At 37.6% G+C, this 16031-nt stretch overlaps 1 long non-coding RNA gene and 1 pseudogene across 1 annotated transcript in view; one reads left to right on the top strand and one right to left on the bottom strand.

Annotated features, from left to right (window-relative positions):
• LOC143662679 (uncharacterized) overlaps positions 1-16031 on the top strand; it is a 53173-nt gene that overhangs the window by 27991 nt on the left and 9151 nt on the right. The gene's annotated exons all lie outside the window — the stretch shown is intronic.
• On the bottom strand, positions 614-2153 carry LOC143662678 (U3 small nucleolar RNA-associated protein 15 homolog pseudogene; annotated as a pseudogene).

Genomic DNA, 16031 nt, shown 5'->3' with positions numbered 1-16031 from the left:
AGATGATCTGATTACAGTTTCAAACATACAGTATTGAACAGGGATTTTTCTGCCTTTACAAAATGGGATTTTGATTAAAACGTGGCTTTTCTAGAGTCCATATGTCCTTTCAAACCAGCACATGATCTGAGACAAGTAATGACATCAAGGAAAGGAGAGGCAAGCTCGGCGGCATCCTGAATCCCAAGGGCACTGAACAGAATGAAGAAAGAAGATTTTGTGGTTGCTGTTTTGGTTTTTGTTTTTCCAGGATAGAAGTTTTAAAAAGTCTCATGCCTTAGCAGGATTCCCAGATTGAAACCCTCTCCAGAGAGGGCTTCTTACTTGAACTCTCATCTGAGTGTCTATCCAAATACAGAAGTTTGCTGTATTAAAAGTTGTATCAACTTACCCAGGGTGGACAGACACAGTGACCAAGAGCTGAGATCTAGCTGAAGATGTCATAAAATAATCCAAAACATTACATGGAAAACCATGTCTTAAACAGGTATTCATTTTCCAATAATAATTATTTCAGTCTTTTCCATATAAATACTTCCATAAAGTATTCTTAATTTATCAAAGAGATTCTTTCCAATAGTTAATAAAGTCAAATCTTTTCCAATTCAGCACTTTTGTTAAGCAGACACTACGATTCTATTTCCTTCTTCTCTATAAATCCATCAGATTTATGTCCAAACATAAAAGTGCTTTCTTTCCTTGTCATGGTAGCAAAAAGTATATCCATCATCCCCAAGGTTTTTAGTAGTTCTCTTTGGTAATCAATCTCTATTTCTACAAGTCCCTGAAATAACAAAAACTTTTTGTCATCTACAGGCAATTAACCAATCACAGGCAGATAGATGTCAATAATTATTTCAGTAGCATTTATCAAAACAGGGGCAAATCTGAGTTAAGTAAGATTCTTCTTAAAAAAATTAAGAACACAGTTGATTTCCTCTTCATCCAGATAAGCAAAAGCATTCACAAGGACTCCTCTTCAATTTAGCTGCTTTATAATAGAAACTATAACTTCAGGTGTCTTCATTGAACAATCAGGCTCAAGGACTCTGTTGAGCACCTTAGAGATCCTAACATTTTTCAGATACCTGCCATAAAATTCTACATGTTTTTTTGATGGCCTATTGATCAAAATGTCATCCCATTGCTTTGTGTAATTTTTTCCTCTAATAAAGGTTCCATATGAAGAGCTTCATCTCTGGGAAAAGGATCCTTCTTTGCTTCAGATTTGCGATGTTTAACATTCAATATTCCATTGGCGATTCCTACAACTGTTGTCTCATCTTCATGTGCAAGTGCAAGACTCAAAATCAAAGCTGCATAATCAGAACTGCAGACTACTTTGTAGGAAGTTGTGCTATATACTTTAACTTCCTATCCAGTGAACCAGAGAGTAACCTCTGTCCAGAGCAGCTCAGACATAAACATGTCACAGTTTGGTGATGATTTTTCAAAGCCACTAGCAGCTATTCTGTTTTTAATATAACGACCTCCTGCTGACACTAGAAGACCTCCAGAGGGAAAAAGCAGGACACTGTCCATGCTCAACAGAAATAACACTCTTATTTGTTGATGCATCAAATATCTTCACAGTGTGATTGTATGACCCTGTTACAAAGAGATCTGAGTTCAGTCTGCTAGCACATTCATGCCTCACATAACCAGAAACACTCTCTGAACATCACTGTTTCTTTGGAGTTTGGTATATCCCATAGTTTAACTGAATAATCATCAGCCCCAAAGACCACACAGTATTTGTCAGTTGTAAAACCTACTGTATGAACTGCTTTTGAAGGGCCTTCAAGCTGTCTGAGAGGACCCCTCCCAGTTACGTCAAAAAGTTCAACTCTCCCAACTTCATTGCCAGTAACTAGCAGTCTATCATCCTGTAGAAAAGGAGAGCTGTACACCATGCCTTTAAATCGGGACAACGTTTTAGAGGTTCTTGGGAGTATCTACCATAAATGTGAATCCTTGAGAAAGCTGTGACAGCACAATTATATGGAGGTTGCAGAGAAAAGTCTATTTTTGACCCTGTACCAAACTCTTACTCCGAACAGGGATCTTACAGTTGTTCCAGTATAATGTATCTTGGGTAATTTTTTCACAAGTATAGGATATGTCAGAATAACTACAGGCTTATAACCAGCCATGATTTCATATCATTGGACTGTTGTCCAAGGGCCAATAATTTTGAATTGATATTAGAAATAATTGTAGTAACTTTGCCTTAAGACTCAGCAGGTCCTCAAGGGTCTGTGGAGGCACCCCAGCTCCAAGGATAGTTTCTTGGACTCTGCCTGGATCTCTCTAACTCACTTAAGGAAAATCACACGGACTCTCCTAGGAGCTACCATGACACATCGCGTATGGAATGACCAACAAGTGTTACCACTTTTAATCTTAGCGAATGTAATAGATAAAACACCGTATCTCATAGTTTCAATTTCACTTTTATTATTAAAAGTGAAATTGAACATCTTTTCATATGACTAAAACCATTTGTATTTTGTTTTCTGTGAACTCTATAGCCACATTTTTTTGCCTGGCTTTAGATTGCATCGTTGGTATTTTTAAAAAATGATTTTAGTAGTTCTTTACATATTAAGAAAACAATCCATTTCCTTGTGATATATAAAATTTTCCTCATTTTATATTTAGTCTTTTGACTTTGTATAAAGTATTTTCTAGTTATGATATTTAAAAAAAAATTTTTATGTGCCAAATTTGCCAGTTTTTTCCTTCTATAGAGTTTGTGTCTTAGAAAGACATTATTTACTCTGACATTACTTTTTTTAAATCTCCAGTAGATTTCTCTACTACTTTTATGTTTTTAATATTTGGTCAATTTGGCACTCATCCTAATGTGAGTTATGACTCCAACTTATTATTTTTCCAAATGTCCAAGCATTTCTTCTATCACCATATTTGATATACTGTCTTTTCCCCTTTGATTTAAAATACCACCTTTGTCATATCTTAGAAATTTTCAAATTTTATTTTTATCAAAGTATGCATACAAATATTTTAAAGAGTCAAATGTTTCTGCTAACTTTGTTACCCACCCCACCCCCAAACAGTAATTTTCACCTCTCTCTCCACATTTTTCCTTACCCTGGGCAATCAGTTTTACCTTTTAGATCATTATTTTGGAGTTTACTTGCAAGTCTCCAAATAAAACCTATTTATATTACTTGATTTTTTAAAAACTTTTTAATTGTAAAATGTAATATATATACAAAGCAAAGAAAGAAAAAACTATAATTTTCAAACCACACTTTAACAAGTAGTTAACAGAATGGATCCCAGAATTTGACATGTGCTACCATTCCACCATCTCAGAATTTTTCTTCTAGCTGCTCCAAAACACTGGAGGCTAGAAGGAATATTAATATAGTGATTCAGCAGTCATATTCATTTGTTAAATCCTATTTTCTCTGTTATAACTCTTCCTTTGCCTCTGATCCATCTCCCATTCTATAGGAATCTTTAGGCAATTCCTGTTCCGACTTTTTTTCTTCTTTTTTTGTATGCTATATGGTCAGGAATTGAACCCAGGTCTCCCACATGGCAGGTGAGAATTTTACCACTGAACTACACTCGCAACCCCAAAGGGTTGTGTGTGTGTGTGTGTGTGTGTGTGTGTGTGTGTGTGTGTGTGTGTAAGTGCAGGATCCAGGAACTGTTCCGATTTTTTCATGTTGAGAAGTGGTGTCAACACTCCTGTACAGGGGGGTGTAATCAGTTGATAATCTTGGAGAGGCGGGTGCCTCTGGATTTCAAGATTTATCTGACCCAGGAACCCTTCAGGAATTATAAGTCCCAAGAAAGCAAACTTAGTGCATGAAACCTTTATAGAGTCTCAGTTTCAGCCTTAGGTGTTCTTAAGTGTCAACAGTAGTGATATTAGTTGGGGTTTAGCAAACCATGGCAATTAGCCTTAAACAACTGAAGCTTGCCTAAGAGTAGTCTCCAGAATAGCCTCTTAATTGTATTTGATCTCTCTTGGCCACTGATGCCTTACTTTATTATATTTCTTTTCCCCCTTTTGGTTCAGAGGACATTGTTGATCCCACAGAGCCAGGACCAGACTCATCCCCAGAAGTCACTTCCCACATTGTCAGGGAGCTTTTCACCCCTGAATATCATATCCACGTAGGGGGGGAGGGTAATGATTTTCCTTTCAGAGTTGGGTTTAGAGAGAGAGGGGCCACATTTGAACAACAAAAGAGGATTCCTGGAAACAACTCTTAGGTCTCATTATAAGTAGTCTTAGCTTCTCCCCAACAGAAATAAGTTTCATATGAGCAACCCTTAAACTCAAGGGCTTGGCCTAATTTCTTGGGGGTACCCAATGGTTGAGAGGGTATCTGTGATTGCCCAGATGGGAGTTTGATAGTTATATATATGTGTATATATTTATATTTTCCTCTTCGGATCCTCAAGGGACTCTACCAATGCTTTTTTTTTTTAATTTTTTATTAATTAAAAAAAATTACAAGAAACACAAACATTCCCAATATATACACTCAGCAATTCACAATGTCATCACATAGTTGCATATTCATCATCATGATTATTTCCCAGAACATTAGCATCAATTCAGAAAAAGAAATAAAAAGACAACAGAAAAATATAACGAACAGAAAAAAAAAATTTTACAGGCCATACCCCTTACTGATCCCTTTCAGTGATCACTAGCATTTCAAAATAAATCTGCTTTAACATTTGTTCCCCCTATTATTTATTTTTATTCCATATGTTCCTCTCATCTGTTGACAAGGTAGATAAAAGGAGCATCAGACACAAGGTTTTCACAATCACACAGTCACATTGTGAAAGCTATATCATTATTCAATCATCTTCAGGAAACATGGCTACTGGAACATAGCTCTACATTTTCAGGCAGTTCCATCCAGCCTCTCCATTACATCTTGGATAACAAGGTGATATCTACTCAATGCATAAGAATAACCTCCAGGATAACCTCTCGACTCTGTTTGGAATCTCTCAACCATTGACACTTTGTCTCATTTCACTCTTCCCCCTTTTGGTCCAGAAGGTTTTCTCAATCCCTTGATGCTGGGTCTCTGCTCATTCTAGAGTTTTTCTCAATCCCTTGATGCTGAATCTCAGCTCATCTGAGATTTCTGTCCCACGCTGCCAGGAAGATCCACACCCCTGGGAGTCATGTCCCACGTAGACAGGGGGAGGGTGGTGAGTCTGCTTGCTGTGTTGGCTGGAGAGGGAGGCCACATCTGAGCAGCAAAAGAGGTTCTCTTGGGGGTGGCTCTTAGGCTTAATTTTAAGTAGGCTTGACCTATCCCCTGTGGGGTTAAGTCTCATATGAACAAACCCCAAGACTGGGGGCTCAGCCTATAGCTTTGGTTGTCCACACTGCTTGTGAGAATATCAAGAATTCAACTTGGGGAAGTTGAGTTTTCCCCCATTCTCACCATTCCCCGAAGGGGACTTTGCAAATACTTTTCCACTCACTAATCAAATCACTCTGGGATTCATCAGGGCATCACCTGGACAAACCAACAAAATCTCATGTCCTATACAAACTTCCATGTACTTAAGGTGTTCAATCAACTGTCTACGTAAGTTATATTAGGAGATGCACAAGTCAAAGTATAGATTTGTACCAAATAAACATTTTTTGCTTTAGTCTCACACATTAGTTGAAATTTTAAAATATTAAGTACCATCTATTTTCAGCACTCTGCAGTAATGACATTCTTTTGTTCTTCCTCATGCAAAAACATTTTTTAAATTTGTACATTTAGTCACTATCATTATACACTCTAGGCATTCCTAGATTGTACCATCTCAATCTTTATCATCTATCTTTCTTTATGATTTCATTTATCCCCCAGCCCTCCTCCCTCTATCATTCTCATATGCAGCTTCATTCAGTGTTTTTACATAATTGTATTACAGTTAGGTAATATTATGCCGTCTATTTCTGAGATTTTATATTCAGTCCTATGCACAATCTGTATCCCTTCAGCTCCAATTACCCAATATCTTACCTTATTTCTATCTCCTGATGGTCTCTGTTACCAAGGAAATATTCCAAGTTTATTCACTAATGTCAGTTCATATCAGTGAGACCATACAGTATTTGTCCTTTTGTTTCTGGCTAATCACACTCAGCATAATGTCCTTAAGGTCCATTCATGTTGTTACATACTTCATAACTTTATTCTGTCTTACAGCTGCATAATATTCCATCGTATGTATATACCACAGTTTGTTTAGGCACCCATCTGTTGATGGACATTTTGGCTGTTTCCATCTCTTGGTAATTCTTAAAAATGCTGCTATAAACATTGGTGTGTAAATGTCCATTTGTGTCCTTGGCCTCGTGTCCTTTCAGTAGAGACAGCATATAGATGGGTCCTGTTTTTTAATCCATTCTGCCAGACTATGTCTTTTGATTGGAGAGTTTAATCCATTATCATTCAGTGTTATTACTGCATGGGTAGTACTTTCTTCTACTATTTTGCCTTCTGGATTTTATATGTCACATCTAGTTTTCCTTCTTTCTACCTTTACTCATAGTCTTCCTTTCTACACTCTTCTCCACACCTCTCTCTTCTGTCTTCATATCTGTCTCTAGTGTTCCCTTTAGTATTTCTTGCAGAGCTGGTCTCTTGGTCACAAATTCTCTCAGTGATTTTTTGTCTGAAAATGTTTTAATTTCTCCCCCATTTTTGAAGGACAATTGTGCTGGATATAGAATTCCTGGTTGGCAGTTTTTCTCTTTTAATAATTTAAATATGTTATCCCACTGTCTTCTTGCCTCCATGGTTTCTGCTGAGAGATCTGCACATAGTCTTATTGGGCTTCCCTTGTATGTGATGGATTGCTTTTCTCTTGCTGCTTTCAAGATCCTCTCTTTCTCTTTGACCTCTGACATTCTGATTATTAAATGTCTTGGAGTATGTCTATTTGGATATATCCTCTTTGGGGTACGCTGCACTTCTTGGATCTGTAATTTTAAGTCTTTCCTAAGAGTTGGGAAATTTTCAGTGATAATTTCCTCCATTAGTTTTTCTCCTCCTTTTGCCTTCTCTTCTCCTTCTGGGACCCCCACAACACGTATATTCATGCGCTTCATATTGTCTTTCAATTCCCTGAGTCCCTGCTCATATTTTTTCATTTTTTCTTCCTATAGTTTCTGTTTCTTGTCGGATTTCAGATGTTTCATCCTCCAGTTCAGAAATCCTATGTTCTGTCTCTCAAAATCTACCATTGTAGGTTTCCATTGTTTTTTTCATCTCTTCTACTGTATCTTTCATTCCCATAAGTTCTGTGATTTGTTTTTTCAGACTTTCAGTTTCTTCTTTTTGTTCTTTCCTTGCCTTCTTTATATCCTCCCTCAATTCATTGATTTGGTTTTTGACGAGGTTTTCCATGTCTCTTCGTACATTCTGAATTAATTGTTTCAGCTCCTATATGTAATTTGAATTGTTGGTTTGTTCCTTTGACTGGGCCATATCTTCAATTTTCCTAGTGTGATTTGTTATTTTTTGCTGGTGTCTAGGCATTTAATTACCTTAATTAGTTTATTCTGGAGATTGCTTTCATTTCTTTTATCTAGGATTTTCTTGCTGGATGAATTTGTTGTCTATCTGTTCTTTGACATTCCGTTCAGCTTTATCTGGACCTTAAGCTTAAGTTTTGTTTAAAAGAGGAGAATTTTTCAGTTCTTGTTTTCTTGTTTCTTGCCCTGCTTGTATGGTGCCTTTCCCCCCCACACTTAGGAGGGTCTATGTAGGTATTATAGACCCCAGCCAGATTTTCCCAGACCAAACTGGCCTCCTCTCAGGAGGAAAGAGTCACCTGCGTCGGTTTTCCCTGAGGGTGAGACCCAGCAGGTTGAAAGACTTTCCTGTGAAGTCTCTGGACTCTGTTTTTCTTATCCTGCCCAGTATGTGGTGCTTGTCTGACTGCAGGTCCCACCAGCATAAGATGATGCGGTACCTTTAACTTTGGCAGACTCTCCCTGCTGGGGGCATGGTGGAAACAGAGGAGAGGTTGTAGGCTAGTTTTAATGGCTTCAAATTACCAAGCCCTGGTGTCTGAATTCCTTGATGGAGGGATTCCACCTGGGTGGGGCTTCACCCCTCCCCTGGGGAAGGTACAAGCTCCAGATAAGCCCCCAAAAGAGCTCACTTCTGCCTATGCCTGGGGCAGTTGCAGCCTGAAAAGTCCTGCTGCTGTATCCAGAGGCAGTCAAGCCTTTGTAGATACACAGCCACAAAAACCTGTTTCCTTCTTCACCCTTCCCCCCTTTTTCTGTCAGTCCTGCCTCCTTGGCGCCGGGGCAAAAATGAGCAACCTCTGCTTTGATCAGTTTCACCTAAGCTGTGTGTCTGGTCACTGACGTTGCCCCAGGAGCTGTTCTGTACTGTTTCTCGTTATTTAGTAGTTGTTCTGGAGGACGAACTAATATGTGCACGTTGTTAAGCCACCATTTTGACCTGGAAGAAGTCTCTACCAATACTTTTTAATTATCAGCCCGCCATAGTCTAAGATGTATCCTGGTATTACATTAAGGTGTACAGAATTTCAAGGCCCCAATCGCGTTCTGGGCTCTATGTGCTTAGAATTGTTTAAATGAGTATCAGACAGATTGAGCTAGATTATGTGTTACAGAAAATTTAGGTTCTAGACATAATAAACCTCTCTGCCTTTGGTCTCATATAGTAGGTGAAGGTCTAGAGTATATACACTATCATCTTTTACCCTGTATTCTGATTTACCTTAGACCCAGCCAGATTGGCTTTGTTTTTAACTCTGAGGTCTGATATCTTTTTCAGCTACTTTAACTGTCATTCCATATAGCTATGCTGGATGTCAGGGCTGAAATCCCCTATAGTCCCCTGCATGTAGCACTCCATTTCTTGGGTCTTAGGTGTGACGGAATTATACAAAGTTCCAAGGAAATACCAGCTGGTACACATATAGCACAGTGTTTCAGAATCTAGAAATACATTTGTAACTTCAGACTAAATGTGGCTGTTATAAGAGTTTACAATCAAGGCTCCAATTTTCTTATAAGTATTTTCTGAAAGAGACCTTAGCATATCTGTTCTTTAGTTTCTGGCTTATTTTGCACAACTCATTGTCCCCAAGGTTTATTCAGTTTGTTGCATGCCTCTTGACGTCCTTCCTTTTAGTAGCCACACCATAGTCCGTCATATAAATATATCATGGTTCAGCATTCTGCTTCTCAGTCATTGTACATTATGAATAATGTCCAAAATAAACAAACCATGTCTTACAGTATCCTCACTCGGTTGTACAATCAGCAGCATTCTCAATTTTAGACAATTTTCATTGGTCCATAGCGACAAAGAGCCAATAAACACAGCGTCACAAAATATCAAATCAAAACTATCCCTTATCAGTTGTCTCTCACCCCCAATTAGTTGCCCATGGGTACTGTTGATGTCTTTCTAGTAACTCTTGGCCATAGTATGCATTCTTAATTTCCCCCCATACCGCTCTACTATTGACTCTTTGTCTACTATCGAACTTTTGAAATAGTTCATTCAAGAACTTAATTACAATTGAAGATTTAATCAATGGGGTACATGGCACTATAATCCCCTTTCAATCATATTCACCTCAGTGTGGTAATGTTACTTATAACCCCACTAATTAGTTACTATCACTTCTATCATTTCCTTGCATTTAGGTCCAACCTCGTTTTCCTCCATCACTAACTTTTGTTTAACTCCAGGTCTGCTATATTCTACAGTGTAATCTCTGAGATTACTGTTACCAGAGTCATAATAGAGAAATCATACAGTATCTTTCCTTTTGTGTCTGACTTATTTCATTCAGCATTATGTCCTCAAGTTTCATCCATGTCATCACATGCTTTGGAACTTCATTTTGTCTTACTGCCGCATAATAATATATATATATATATATACCACATTTTGTTTATCCACTCATCTTTTGATGGGCATTTGGATTGTTTCTATCTTTTGGCAATTGTGAATAGTGCCACTATGAACATCAGTGTGCACATATCTATTCGTTTCACTGTTTTCTGCTCTTCTGGTTATATACTGAGTATTGGTATTGTCAGGTCATGGGACAACTCAATATTTAGTTTTCTAGGACTCACCAAACTGCTTTCCATGGCAGATGCACCATTATACATTGCCGCCAATGGTGAATAAGTGCTCCAATTTCTCCACATCCTCTCCAAAATTTGTAGTTTTCTGTTTGTTTAATAGCAGCCATTCTTATAGGTATGAAGTGATGTCTCATTGTAGTCTTGATTTGCATTTCCCTTATAGCTAATGAAAATGAACATCTCTTCATATGCTTTTTAGCTGTCTGTGTTTGCTCTTCAGAAAAGTATCTATACATATCTATCTCTGCTCATTTTATGTTTGGATTGTTTCTTCTTTGTTGTTGAGCTGTATAATTTCTTTATGTACACAGGATAACAAGTCTTTATCCGATATATGGTTTCCAAATATTTTCTCTCATTGACTTGGCTGCCTCTTCACCTTTTTGACAAATTTCTTTGAGGCACAAAAGCTTTTGATATTAAGGAGTTCCCATTTGTCTATTTTTTCTTTCACTGCTTTTTGCTTTAAGTGCAAAGTTTATGAAGCTACTTCCTGTTACTAGATCTTGACTATGTTTCCCTGCATTTTCTTCTAGAAACTTTATGGCACTGGCTCTTACATTTAAGTCTTTAATCCATTTTGAACTAATTTTTGCGTAGGATGTCCATTGGCTATTGATATCCAATTCTTCCATGCCCATCTATTGAAAACTATCTGTCCCAGTTCAGTGACTTTATTGAAGATCAATTGCCTATAGATTTGGTGGTCTATCTCCACACTCTTGATTCAAAACCATTGATCAATACTTCTGTCTTTGTGCCAATACATGCTGTTTTGACTACTGTGGCTTTATTACAAGCTTTTAAATCAGGAAGTAATAGTCCTCCCACTTTGCTTTTCTTTTTTAAAGATATCTTTAGCTATTCAGTGTCTCTTTCCCTTCCAAACAAATTTGATAAGCTTTTCCAAGTATTCAAAGTAAGATGTTGGGATTTTGATTGGTATTGCATTGAATCTGTAGATCGATTTTGGGAGAATTGACATCTTAATGACATTCAACTTTCCTATTCATGTGCATGGAATGTCTTTCCATCTATTTAGGTAATTTTTTATTTCTTTTAGCAATGTTTTGTAGTTTTCTATGTACAAGTTCTCGACATCCCTGGTTAGGCCTATTCCTAAATATCTGTTTCTTTTGGTCATTATTTTGAATGGAATTTTCTCCTTAATTGTCTCCTTAGTTCAGTCATTGCTTATGTATAGAAACATTACTGATTTTTGTACATGACTCTTGTATCCCACCACTTGGCTGAATTTATTAGCTCAAGTAGCTTTGTCATAGATTTCTCAGGGTTTTCTAAGTACAAGATCATGCCATCTGCAAATAATGGAAGTTTTACTTCTTCCTTTCCAATTTGGATGCCTTTTATTTCTTCTGCTAATCACTCCAACTAAGATTTATGGTACCATGCTGAATAATAGTGGTGACAATGGGCATCCTTGTCGTATTCCCAATCTTAGGGAGAATGCTTTCAGTCTCTCACTGTTAAGTATGATGCTGGCTATGGGGTTTTCGTATATGCCCTTTATGATATTGAAGAAGTTAACCTTTGATTCTTAACTTTTGAAGTGTTTTTTTCAGGTAAGGATCAGCATCAATTGATATGATCATGTAATTTTTCCATTCTGATTTGTTAATGTGCTATAATACATTTTTTAATTTTCTTGTGTGAACCACCCTTGCATTCCTGGTATAAACCCCTCTTGGTCATGATATATAATTCTTTTAATGTGTCATTGGATTTGGTTTGCTAGTATTTTGTTGAGAATTTCTGCATTTATGTTCACTAGGGAGATTGGTCCGTAGTTTTCTGTTCTTCTGGCATCTTCATTTGGTTTTGGTATTACAGTGATGTTAGCTTCATAAAATGAGTTAGGTAGCATTCCTTTTTCCTTAATTTTTGAAAGAGTTTGAGCAGTATTCGTGTTATTTCTTTTTGGAATGCTTGATAAAATTCTCCTGTGTGTGGTCCTGGGTTTTTCTTTGCTGGAAGATTTTTGATGACCCTGATTCAATCTCTTTACTTGTAATTGGTTTGTTGAGATATTCCAGTTCTTCCTGAGTCAATATAGTTAGTTTGTGTGTTTCTAGGAATTTGTTCATTTCATCTAAGTTGTCTTGTTTGTTGGCATGTAGCTGTTCATAGTATTCTCTTATGATTTTAAAAAAAAATTTCTTCAGGATCTATGGTAATGACCCCCCCTCATTTCTGATTTTGTTTATTTGCATCCTCTTTTTTTCCTTTGTTAGTCTAGTTAGGGGATCCATCAATTTTATTGATTTTCGCAAAGAAACAACTTTTGATTTTGTTGATTCATTCTGTTTTATTATTTTTCATTTTGTTTATTTCTGCTTTGTTCTGTGTTATTTCTCTTTTTTTACTTACTTTGGGGTTAGTTTGCTTTTTTCTCTAAATTCTCCAGGTGAGCAGATAAATCCACAATTTTTGCTCATTCTTGTTTTTTAACATAGACATTTATGGCAATAAATTTCTCTCTCAGCGCTGCCTTTGCTGCATCTCAAAAGTTCTGATATGTTGTATTCTCATTATCATTTGTCTCCAGATATTTACAGACTTCTCCAACAATTTCCTCTTTGACCCGATTATTTAAGAGTGTGTTGTTTAATCTCCATGTATTTGTTAAAGCTCTGGTTCTTCGGTGATTATTAATTTTCAGTTTCATTCGGTCGTGATCAGAAAAAGTGCTTTGGATAACTTCAATCTTATTATATTTATAAAGACTCATTTTGTGTCCCAGCATATGATCTACCCTGGAGAACGTTCCATCTGGTTCTAAAGAAGAATGTATATAGCCTGGTGTTTTGGGGTATAATGATCTATATATGTCTTTTACGTCTAATTCATGTATCACATTGTTTAGGTTCTCTATTTCCTTGTTGATCTTCTGTCTGGTTATTCTCTCTATAGTGGAGAATGTGTGCTGAAGTCTCCCTGCATTATTGCTGAAACACTGATAGCTCCCTTCAATTTTGCTGTTTGCCTCATGTACTTTGGAGTTCCTTGATTGAGAGTGTAAGCATTTATGATTGTTATTTCTTCTGGGTGAATTGACCCTTTTAATATGTAGTGTCCTTCCTTGTCTCCAGTGACATCTTTACGTTCAAAGTCTATTTTATCTGATATTACTATAGCTACATCTGCTTTCTTTTGGTTACAGCTTGCATAGAACATCTTTTTCCATCCTTCCACTTTCAATCTACTTGTGTCCTTGAGACTAAGATGTGTCTCTTATAAACAGTGTAGAAATGGATCTTTTTTTTAACCCATTCTGCCCATCTGTATTTTTTAATTGGTGAGTTTAGTCTGTTAACATTAACAGTAAAAATTATTACTAAAAGCAGTTCTTTAATCTTCCATCTTATCTTTTAATTTTTATTTGTCAGATCTATATATTCTTTTCCATCTCTCTTTTTATCCTTTAAATTACCCTTTCTTGTACTATTCAATTCTGTGCCCTCCTCCAGATCTCCCTCTCTTTTTTTTTTTTTTCAGCTGACAGGAGTCCCTTTAGTATTTCTTGTAGGGCAAGTCTCTTACTGACTAATTCTCTCAGTCTTTGTCTTTGAAGATTTTAATCTCCCCCTCAATTTTAGAGAACAACTTGGCTGAGTAAAGAATTCTTGGCTAGAAGTGTTTCTCATTCAGGATCTCAAATATATCATACCACTGCCTTCTTGCTTCATTGGTGCCTGTTGAGTAGTCGAATTCAGTCTTATGTGTTTTCCCTGTATGTAGTAGATCATTTTTCTTGTGCTGCTTTTGGGACTTTCTGTTTCTCTTCAACATTTGACTATTTGATTAGTATGTGTCCTGCAGTAGGCCTATTTAGAGTGTTTTGGGCCTCTTCAATTAGCATATGTCCTTTACAAGGGTTGAGAAGGTTTCCCTGATTATATTTAAACTAACTTTCCCAGACCTTTACTCTTCACTTTTCTTTCTGAGACACCCAGTGATTCTTATATTTGTGCACCCCGTTATTGTCCATCATTTCCCTAAGTTCCAGTTCCATTTTTTCCATCTTTTTTGCCATTTGTCTTCTTTTATGCACTCTAGTTCAATTGTTCTGTCTTCTAGTGCACTTATTCTTCCCTCTGCTTATTTGAATCTATATTTCTTATTTGGTCTACTGTATCTTTCATCTCTGTGAGAGCTGCCATTTTCTATTTAATCTTTAGAATTCTTCTTTATGCTCTTCTAGTGTCTTCCTGATATCCTTTATTTCTCTATAAAATATTCTTGAGTAGGTGTTCCATATTCTGTATCCCCTCTGGAGTTTTGATTTGGTGATTTGGCTGACTGAGTCATTTCTGTTTGGATCGTCACATGCTTTGTGATTTTCCATTGTGTTTGGGGCATTTGATTATCTTAATGATTTTATCTGCAAGTTGGTTTCCCTCACTTGTCTAAAGTTTTGCATTTACTTGGTTTTGTATTGAATGTTTCTTTTTGCACTTGGTTTATCAGTAATTCCCCGCCAAACCAAGGTCTGGAGCTCATGTAAGGGGTACAGTTCTACTGAAGGTCTATTAAAGGCTAGGCAGGGTTTCATGGGTATTTCAGTGGCAGAATGCTCACCTACCTCGTGAAAGACCCAGGCTCGATTCCTGGCCCATACACCCCAAAAAATGTATATATAAAAATAAGATTAAGTTAAAAAATAAAATATAACAAAAATATGAAAGAAAAAAACACACACCTCAACTGTAGAAGTCGCAAAGGTCAGAAGGAGATTCCCCAAGATATATTGGGAATGAATATAGACTGGTGCCCATAAAAGGGAGAGAAAATAATTTAAAGTAAAATAACAAAAAATAATAAAATATAAAAAATGGAAATAGTACTGCTGATAAAAATATAGAGAGGAATATGTATTTTAAAAAGCAGAAAAAATAGAAAAGAGGAAAAAAAAAAACCTAAGCAGATAGGGAGTTTGCCAGCCTGCACTTATGCTTCTCCTCAGCAGGTGGCACTCCTGAGGCACCTCCTCTTCACAGGTCCACCCTTCCCAACTGCAGCATCAGGCTAAGCTGGCATGTTGGTGGGGGAGCTGCTCCCAGCCTGCAGTGGCAGGACAACTGGTCCTGGTGCGGGACTGGAGAGCCGACAGCAGTGCCTGAGGGAATAGCCAACTCCTCGTGTCTGGCAAATCCACCACACACTGTGTCCGATGGGCTGGCCACTCACGGCACCCAGCCAGGAGATCATCTCCAGCACCCGATAGCCTGGCTCTTCATGGTGAATGGCCAGGTCCACCTCTCGGCTCCCTGCAGGCACCACTGGCCACAGAGCCTCCTGGGGAGGTTTCCCCAATCACCAGCTGGGGCAGGCTATAGTGGCCTCTGATCTGCACCTCCCTGCACACTGCTGTCCACCCCAGCAATCATGGCCAATCCGACCCACCCTGCTCTCCCATCCTGATCCCCCCTGCCTCTCTCCTCCCCAAGAATCACTGAAGACCCCCCATGATCACTCAACTACCCTGGGACCGCAGTCTCGATCATTCTCTCCCTGTCCCCTATCTTATGCCACAGAGCAGAGCTAAACTCAACTCACCCTACTCCGCCCTCTTCCCGGAAGTGCCCTATTGCTTGATTTTTAAACATTCCTTATTGAATTCCATCCTACTCTGCAACATGAAAATTTAGCTCTTTTTTTTTTCTCCCTCAATCTCACCACAGATAAAGACTCTTTTCAACATCCCTCCAATATAGTTCATATTGTACTTTTGGTTACAGCATTATGTAGTGTTAATAACTGTTAGGACTATATAAATGCTACTCACAGTTGAGCCATGTAGGAAACTAATTACTTCTCCCTTCTTTGTTACTCAAGAGTTTATAATTGT

This window comes from Tamandua tetradactyla, chromosome 18 (genome assembly GCF_023851605.1).
Source record: "Tamandua tetradactyla isolate mTamTet1 chromosome 18, mTamTet1.pri, whole genome shotgun sequence".
Lineage (NCBI taxonomy): Eukaryota > Metazoa > Chordata > Mammalia > Pilosa > Myrmecophagidae > Tamandua > Tamandua tetradactyla.
The sequence above is the reverse complement of the archived record's forward strand: the minus strand, read 5'-3'. Positions and strand labels throughout refer to the sequence as shown.